Source organism: Hylobates moloch, unplaced genomic scaffold, assembly GCF_009828535.3.
Source record: "Hylobates moloch isolate HMO894 unplaced genomic scaffold, HMol_V3 SCAFFOLD_3, whole genome shotgun sequence".
NCBI lineage: Eukaryota > Metazoa > Chordata > Mammalia > Primates > Hylobatidae > Hylobates > Hylobates moloch.
In genome coordinates, this window is record NW_026652278.1 from 56,551,092 (window position 1) to 56,561,463 (window position 10,372).

The following is a 10,372-nucleotide window of genomic DNA, read 5'->3' on the forward strand; positions in this document are numbered from 1 at the left end:
CCATTAGGCCATGTGTCTTTTTGTACTGCTACCATCTTACACCAATCAGAATAGTGAATATTAAAAAATCAAAAAACAACAGATGTTGGCAAGGCTGTGCTTATACACTGGGAATGCTTATACACTGTTGGTTGAAATGTAAATTAGTTCAGCCACTGTGGAAAGCAATTTCTTGTACATTTCTCAAAGAACTTAAAATAGAACTACCATTCAACCCAGCAATCCCATTACTGGGTATATGTCCAAAAAATACAATCATTCTACCAAAAAGACACATGAATTTGCATGTTCACTGCAGCACTATTTACAATAGCAAAGATGTGGAATCAATCTAGGTGCCTATCAGCAGTGGAAGGGACAGCCATAAAAAAGATGAAACCATGTCATTTTCAGCAAGATGGATGCAGCTAGAGGCTATTATCATAAGTGAATTAACACGGAAACAGAAAGCCAAACACCACATGTTCTCACTTATAAGTGGGAGCTAAACATTGGGTACTCATGGATATAAAGATGGGAATGATATACACTGGAAACTACCAGAGGGGAGAGGGAGATAGGAGCGTAACAGCTGAAAAACTACCTGTTAGGTACTATGCTCGGTGCCTGGGTAACAGGATCATTGGTACCTCAAACCTTAGCATCACGCAATATACCCAAGTAACAAACCTGTTACCCTTTGAATGCAACATAAACGTTTTAAAAAAGAGAAAAATAAAAATTGTTTTATTTATTTATAAAAAAGAGAAAAATAAAAATTATTCACTCAAGTAGAAAGTGAAGTCCTATTTTAAGAAGAATTTTGAATTTTAGAATTGTGTTTAGAATAAGACCATTATTTATTGGAGTTATATAAAGTGTGTAATCTAGATCATTGCTACTTAGAAAATGGTTCATGAGCTGGGATGAATAAATCCTCGAACTGTTTGTTTCTGGTCAGCAATGAGATAAGTATTAGAATGTGAAGAAGCCATATGGCATGGCCGGACATACAAGCAAGTGGTTATTTTCTAGCAATTAATTTGTACTATGTTTTACAAAAGTATTAGTTTAAAAGATGTTGAACAAAAATAGTGCTTCACCACAGATGGTTTGAGTAGCAGAATCTAGATTATTCTTGAAAAGGCCCTGAGGAATATATCTTCTCTCACAGCCAGTTTTTTTATTGTGCATTAAAACAAGTAACTGTTTCTTTGTTGGAGAACCAGATGGCTTGCATTTATAGGCCATCTTATTAGAAAATCATACCTCTAATTCCTAGAAGCCATATCCAGCTCTGGGAGATACTTACACTTGAAGAGGCACAGAGGACTGGGAGGGAGCGAGGCTGCCCGTCTCCTGTTCACTGGGGATTTATTCTCACTGAGTAGAATAGCAGGAGGAATGATTGGCCATGGTCAAATTATTCTCTCTCACTCTATCCTCTCCCTCATCTTTTTGCTTACCACATACATTTGCTATTTTACAACTGTACAATGTGACTCTGTTATACAAGACTATCGTTCACACATACGCTTTTGTTCTTTTCTAATATTTTCTCTTCTGACATTTTCATCCTAACTGAAAACAGAAATAAGCAAGAATTGTATTGTTATCCCATTTTACAGGCGATGAGCAGAAAGGATTTGAGACCTAACCAATTCACTCAGCTGGAACTAACATCTGACTGTTTGCTGAAAGGTCTGGACTTTTGGCCATGACAGGAGGCAGCTGGGCAGTCAGAGAAGTTCCAAAGCATTTTAAAAATGTAAATAAAACAGTGTGTGCAAAGAGCCAGCATGGAAACTGGCAGAAGGGGCATTCTCAATAAATGTTAGGTTTTTGTTGTTGTCGTTGTTGTTGTTGTTGTTTTTAAGAAAAATCGAAAGGTAGCATGAATTGAGGGAAGAAGTTGCGCCTTCAGCAAGGCATAGCCCATGCTCTTTAAATTCACCCAGGGTTGACATTGTACAAATCATTTAAATCAACCTTTCCAAAATGTTTTCCAACCCATGTTAATTAGGTCCCAATCTCTGCTACTTACTGGTTGACCTTCTTCAACTGTTTAAACTCTCTGAGCCCCAGAGTTTTTTCATCTAATAAAAAAGGTTGATATAATTTACTTTACAGAGAGGCCATGAGCTTTGAAGACAATATGCCTAGCACATGATGGACACTTGATAGTTGGCATGGTTGTGTTACGTGTACACAATTTTGCATTGGCTTTATCTAGCACAGAACAGTCAAATCAACCTATATATATTGAGCACCACCTTCTTGTTTGGAATGGATCTGCTATCCTTAATTGCCTATTCTTTGCTTCAAAAGTCAGGGAATTAAGTCCAAGTGCCAATAAGATGCAGTCACATGTACAAATAAAAAATGCCTATATGCATTTGCTTAAAATAATAGGTATCCTTCTTGAATTTCCCTTGTACGGCACAATGTTTGAGGCCTGAAGGGATGATTTATTAGAGTCTAGCAGCACCGCTCTGTCGAAGCCAAATACACTGGAGGAAGATTAAAGGAGAAGACAAGACCATTTGACAGCATAATTACACACACAACTTTTAATGTTATTGTGTATGTATCAAAGATATAGTATCAAAATTTAAAGAGATAAATATTTTAAATTTAGAAAATGAGAATAATTTTTGTTGGTGGAAATGAAAAAAACAGAGAATTTAATAATATGCCATTCAAACTTGATTTAAGTAATTATGTTATTACAGATCTGCAAGATAAACAGGCCACACCACATAATAGGGCATGGGTTATAATTTAATAAACACATGTCCCACAAGAGTGATGAAGAATATGGCCAAAGGCTGAAATTGGATGCATACATGATCTGGGGGTGTAACTTCATTTGTAAAATGAATCACAGTCTAAACTTGGACTCGGTAGACTTATTGAAATCATACTTTTGCACGAAATGTTGTTTTTTCCTATAGGGGCACTTTTCCCAGCTTATTTTTAGTTGAGTTCTTTTGAACAAAGCACTCTAGTGTGTACTAGGGGCCAGCTAAGGACACTTTTTAAGACCTTTCTCTCCATATTTAATTTTCTTTGAACCACCTCCAAAATTTCTCCAACCACACTGACTCCCTCTCCCCCATTCTCTTCAAATTAACTGCAGAAAACAAACATTTTGAAAGTTTTCAAAATTTATGTTTAGTTGGCTTCTGTAATCACTCCTAACCCCAAGCAAAAGACAGTGCAGTGTGGTGGGAAAAATACAGGAGCAGGCTAACAGGATAGTAGAGTCCTAAGTCTGGCACTGACATTAATGATCTAGGGACATTGAGAAAGTCACTCCATTGATCTTATCCTCAGTTTTTTTCATCCATACAAAGTAGAATGAACCAGGGAATCTTAAACTAAGGAACTAAACTATAACACTCTGTGATGCACATTTTCCTCCTGATTCAGTCAATGACATCAAGAGAGAACTTTTTTTTCTCTAGTTCTACTACTTATCAAGTATATGATCATTGGCAAATTCATTTGGCAACATCAGTTTCCATATCTATAAAATAGGAAAAAAGTATTTCTCTTAAAAAAGGGTTGTAATGATTAGATAAGATTATCTACAGGTATTCAGTAAATGTTACTTATTATTTGTCTTTCTGGATACACAGTTTTGATTTATTTTGGTAAGAAGTCAATAGATGCTGGGGGTTGCTCAGAAGACGTTATTTTCAGCAATCACATTTCTTTTCTCAATTTCCCTATTGGGATCTTACCTGGCCTTTTTCTACTCTAGGGAAACCAGGCAAATAACAGTTTACCCCAGCAAAGGATGACCATACAATTGTTACACTCCACCTTCTGGGGACATGGTTCATGATTGTCTCATGCTGAAAACCATCTAGCTTTCATCATTGGTTTGGTCTTTTTTAATCCAAGATTCTAAGGATAAGTAAGTGTCTTAAGACATCATCTTCAATTAAATTCTGGGGTCAAATTAAAATAAACTGATGCATAATCCCTTCAGGTATAGGCTCTGGGTTCAATTCTTGTCTCCTGACACCAGCTAGTGTATAACCTTAGGCAAGTTACTTCACCTCTCTTATTCTCTCCATCTGTAACATGCAAGAAATAAGATCACATATCTTGTAGAGTTTGTGTGAAAAATAAATGAGTTGTTACTTAGGACAGAGCTAGCACATAGTAAGCACTGCAGATTTCATAACTGTCTTTTCTTTTTCTTTTTTTTTTTTGAGATGGGTTCTCACTCTGTTGCCCAGGCTGCAATAATGCAGTGGAGCAATCTTAACACACTGCAACTTTAATCTCCTGGACTCAAGAAATCCTCAGCCTCCCAAGTGGCTAGGACTACAGGCACACACCACCATGCCCAACTAATTTGTTTTTAGTGGTTTCATAGAGATGATCTCTCAGTATGTTGCCTACGCTGGTCTCAAACTCCTGGGCTCAATGGACCCTCCTGCCTTTGCCTCCCAAAGTGCTGGGATTACAGGTGTGAGCCACCCTGCCCAGCCTTATTTTTCCTAATTATTAAATTTTCTGGAAAGAGGGAAGGTGTGAGAAAATGAGCTCCAGATGAATGAACCACTTACCCAAGATCATACTGCTGGTAGGCCAGGGTAAAAATGTTCAGATTAAAGAAGAATTCTGTTTAGACATGTATTAGGTGTGAAAAGGACATGCCACAAGTTCTACATAAAGCAGAAGGGAAGAAATAATGACAAAACAAAAAACTTTTTACTCTTTTTCTTGAAATGCCTACCATTTGCCAGTCACACTCATACATTACCTCATTAAACAGTCTTAGCAGCCCTCCCTGAAGTATCACCAACTCCATTTTACTGATGAGTACGTCGAGGCCTAGAGAGATTAAGTTGCTTGTCCAAGTTCACAGAGCTGGAATGTGGCAGAGCTGGGATTTGAATCTGCATTTGACTGACTTCAGAATCCATGTTTGTCTAGAATGTCATATTGCCTTGCAAGTAGGGGGTTAGGAATCTGAGGATTCAAAGAGGTGGTCTGGGAAATTTATTCTGATTTTTGGTCAAAAGTTTACCAATGCTATTTTATAGCCTCATACATTTTTCTTTAAGAAGCTTTAGAATGTGCTGATACCATCTCCCAAGATACTTCATCATAAAATAAATTTCTTAAAAATATTGGAAGCTTGATAATATTTTCTCTTGCTTACAAACGCTATTAAGGTTTTTTTTTTTTTTTTTAACAGTAGGTATTGAGGTTTTTATTTTTCTACCTTATAAGACATACAGTATTGTTGCTCAGATTCAGGGTGATAGGTGATGGTAACATTTAGCCCAGAATATTCCCATTCTGATTAATTTATTGAATTTAGGAGTACAAGTAATTTTTAGATAATAAACTATGGGTGTCACATCTGGCTTTCAATTAGCTGTAAAATATTTATTGTGATCAATATCCAGTTGTTACAGTTTGGAAGGCAAAGTACCACTACCAGAAAAAATGCTGACACCTTTCAGCTGAACCTTAAATGCCAATAATACTGTATCTTTATCACAGTGGGTTTGCTAGCCATCTTGTTTGGTCAGGCATAGTGCCTGACTGAAGAGGAAACTGTGAGCACTTTGGTTTTTTTTTTCTAGATAGAGGGAAGTTAAATGACAATGGCTGCTAGAAACTCTAGTTTTACATAATTTTTTAAAAGTTATTTTACAGTGAATATTAATTCAAAACATAAAATTTTGCAAGATAGTGTGCCAAAATTACTCATAGAAACTCCAGAAATAGTTAAAGAGCACAGTATTAGTCATTTTTCTCCAAAGGACTTTCTTATTTATCTTCTTTTTAAAGCTAAAACCTTAACAAACTGAACTATTGTTGAAATGCAGAGATTTTCTTTTTTGCTTCAGTGATTATTCTTGAAAGAAAATGAGTCTTTTAAGAGTGAGGCTATAAATGGTGAAAAAGAGGGAAAAATGTCATCAGACAATCTTATTGAAAAACCTTAAAAAGATCAGAGAGTAACTTTCTGGTCTGGCTGTAGCTATGTTTTCATTATGAGTTTGACATCTGACCTTACTGTCCTCCTTAACCAAAAATGTTCAACTTTTTATTGTACTAATTTCAAATTTATATGTGCATAAAGAAATAACCTACTTTCTTGGAAACATGTTCCATTACAGATTATAAATAACATAGTGATTCAGTTATTTTTGAGCATATTTTTGTCCTCTCACTTCAGTGCATTTTGAGTATCAAACCAAAAGATGATCCCTTGAAACAACACAAGAAGAACTTTTTATTTTTATTTTAATAAAACCACTCTTCTTTTTTATCACACTTTCATTAAACATTTTATGAATGTACTAAAAAAATATTGAAGCCAACATTAAAATGCTGTACTCTCATGGCAGAATTATGCTCTTTCATTCTTTTCACTCTGCGTGTCATGGAACATTCCAGTCACACTGTGAAATGTGGTCTTTATGAGCCCCTGAAGGTCTAAGTATGGACTCCGGTGAGAAAAATACCAACAAGATTATAAAAGTAAAATAAAACTGGATTAAATATTACAATGGCTTGTTCTATGAAAATTATCTTTAAACTTTAAAGTGTATTTGTTGTCATTAATGTATTCATTTAATTCATTTAACAAGTATTTATTGAGGTTTTGCCACATGCTGATGCTGTGATATAACAATGAACAAATAAGATACACATCTCTACCCAAAAAGCTTACATTCTAGAGGAAAGAGGCAGATAAAGAAGTAGAATGTGTAGTTTATTTGAAGGTGGTAGTGGCTATAAAGAAGAATAAACAAAGAAGAAGATCAGAGTGCTGGGTAGGATTGGGGGTTGCTATTTCAAATAGAGTAGGTAAAGAAGGCCTGACAGAGGAAGTAATTTGAGTCAAAATGTAAAAAGAAGTGAGAGAGGAGGCCGGGTCGGTGGCTCACTCCTGTAATCCCAATACTTTGGGAGGCCAAGGCGAGCAGATCACTTGAAGTCAGGAGTTCGAGACCACCCTGGACAACATGGTGAAACCCTGTATCTACCAAAACTACAAAAATTAGCCAGGTGTGGTGGCGCTCGCCTGTGACGCCAGCTACTCGGGAGGCTGAGGCACAAGAATCGCTTGAACCTAGGAGGTGGAGGCTGTAGTAAGCCAAGATTGCACCATTGCACTCCAGCCTAGGCGACAGAGTGAGACTGTCTAAAAAAGAAAAACAAAAAAATAGTGAGGGAGGGAGGCATGTGGACACCTGGAAGAAGAGCTTTCTAAGGGAGGGACTGGTGGATACAAATGCCCTGAGGTAGAAATGTGCTTCATATGTTGAAGAAACATCACAGAAGCTTATGTTTAAACAGAATCTTTCAAGCTGCTGGTTTAAGATTAGATAGAAAAGGATTAAGGTGGAAGTTGAGACACTAAGTAGGAAGCTATTGAGTCCTGCAGGTAAAACAGAGGTAGCAGCAGTGGAAATCATACAAAAAAGAAAAAAACACATGAAAATAATGCTAACTTGTAATGGTTCATCTCTGCAAACAAGCATCCAAATGAGGAAAATATTGTTTGATACCTGCTTTTAATAGAGTTTATTTTCTATTCTTAAAACCCAACTCATCAGAGGCTTTTAAAAATAGGCCTTTGCTTTTCCACATCAAATTAGACAATTTCCCCCACACAAAACAATTATACTGGAATTTTGGCTGGGATAGCATTGCATATATAGATCCATTTGAAGAAAATTTACATATTTAAATAGCCTTCTAATTCATGAGCCTGATTTATTCTTCCACTTATCGGTCTGCTATAGTACCTCTTAATGTTTTATAGTTTTCTGCATATAGGTCTTATACATATTTGGTAGATATATTATTTTTAATTGTATTTTTTCATTCTATTTTCTATTATTTTTGCTGGTAATTAGAAATATAATTGATTTCTATACATTGAGCTTATATTCAATGACTGTGTTAAATGGTCAGTTTATCTGAAGATCCCTTTGGATTTTCTATATATACAATCATGTCTTTTGTAAATAATCACAGTTTTATTTCTTTCCATAACCTAAAGAAGTGGCTAGAACCTCCTATATAATGTTAAATAGAAATAGTGATGGTGGACTTCATTGTCCACCAGTCTCAGGTGGAAATCTTTTAATTGTTTATCATGAAACACATATTTACACTAACTTTTTAGAGATTCCCTTACCCCTTAACAGATTAAGTCCCTTCTGTTCTCAATGTGCTAGGAGTTTTTGTCATAAGATGGTGGTTGATTTTCTTCAGTCACTCTTTCTGTATTTCTTGAGTTAATCATCTGATTTTTCTCCTTTTTTTCGTCCCTATGATGAATTAAATTAATTTTCACATATTGAATCAACCTTGCATTTCTGAAACAATTCCAACTTGGTCTTGACTCGGCGGCTAATAATGTTAAGACTTACGCATTATATTCGTGAAAGAGTATTTATACTCTCTTGTAATGTCCTCATCATGTTTTGCATCAAAGTTATCCCAACCTCATAAAATGAATTTCCATTTTTTAATTTTTACAAGGTTTTGTGTAAGATTTGTGTTATCTCTACTTTAAATGGTTGAAAAATTTCACCAGTGAAGCCTTCTGAGTGTAGTGTTCTCTCGCAGGAAGGTTTCTAATTACACAAATTCTTTGGCAGATACAGGACTATTCGGGTTTTTTTATCTCTTCTTGGTCAAATTTGAGAATTTTTGTTTTTCAAGGCATTTGTACATTTCATGTAAATCACCAAATGTATAACAATAATGTTTGTAATAGTTTCTTTTGTCTTCCTAAAGTCTGTAGGATTTGAAGTTATAAGCCCCCTATTGTTTCTGATGTTAGCGATTTGTGCCTTCTCACTGTTATTGATACTTGGCTTTCTTAGAGGATTAGTGTTCCAAAATTTACTTTTGGCCATTTAAATATTATATCTACATTTGTTCTCTATTGTGTTATTTCTGCCTTTTATTATTTCCTTGCTTTTACATCTTTGGATTTAATTTATTCTTTTTTTCTGAATACTTAGAGACCTGATTTTCAGCCTCTCTTCTTTCCTAATATGTTTTTAAGACTATAATTTACCCTCTAAGCAGCTGCAGCTGCATCCTGTAAGTTTTGATATCATAGTTTCATACTACTTGGTTCAAAATAGTTTTTATTTCATTGTAATTTTTTGTTTGATCTATGTGTTTGTACAACAAATATACTGGTTAATTTCTATATTTGTGGATTTTCCACTTGTTTGTGGGTGTTAATTTTAGCTTGATTCTACTCTGGACAGGAAATACACTCTGCATGATCCCAATCTTTGAAATTCATTAAAATTTGCTTTATGGCCAAGAACGTCATAAATTTTGGTAAATATTCTACTTTTGAAAAAATGTAATCATTGTATGTGGTCTTATATAGGTCAAGTGTATTAATCATGTTGTCCATATCTTTATGTTCTTATCGTATATTTGTTTTGTTTTGGTGTACTTATTCTATTAGTTACAGAGAAAGTTGTGTTAAAATCTTCACCTGCAATTGTTGATTTCTCTCATTTTATTTCTGCCAACTTTTGCTCTGTATATTTTGTGGCCACTTTATTAAATACATACACTTAGTTTTTATCCTATTAACTGTACATTGTATAATTATGAAAAGTCCCTATTCTATCTTTACCTATGCCTCCTGATTTCTACTTTTTCTGAGATTAATATAGCTGTACGAACTTTGTTTTGATTCATTTTGCAATGTGTATTTTCCCGTCATTTTACTTTCACTCTTTCTGTTTCCTCGTATTTAAAGTATGTATGTCCCTTTAGTTTTTTTATACTAGCTGATATTTTTTAAAATAGGAGCATTTTGTTTATTTACATATAGTGCAGTTATTGATATGTTTACTTTTAAGTCTGTTATCTTATTTGTCTTCTATTTGTCTTTCCTATCTTCCTTTCCTTTCTTGGCTTCTTTTAAAGTGGTGGTTACTACAGTTTTCACTGTCCTTTCAGTAGGTTACTGTAAGGCATTACTACATGTATCTTTGATGTATTAATTTCCAATTTAAATTATTTCTGTCACTACCTGAGTAATGTAAGGATCTTAGAATACTTTAACACCATTTTTTACTTGTGTATTTTTTGTTTTTGTTGTTGTATACTTTAATCACACATAGTAAGCCCCACAAGACATTGGTAGTATTACTGTGTACAGTCAATATTCATTTAGATTGGTCCATGTGTTTCTCTTTTCTCTTTTTCTTTATTTTTTTCCAGCTTCTCAATGCTTCCTTCAGGGATCATTTTATTTCAGCCTAAGGAAGATATACAGCATTTTTAAAAGAAGGTCCACTAGTGATGAAATCTCTATTCTTGTCTGAGAGCATTTTATTTTTCTTCCTTCTTTGTTGAATCATTA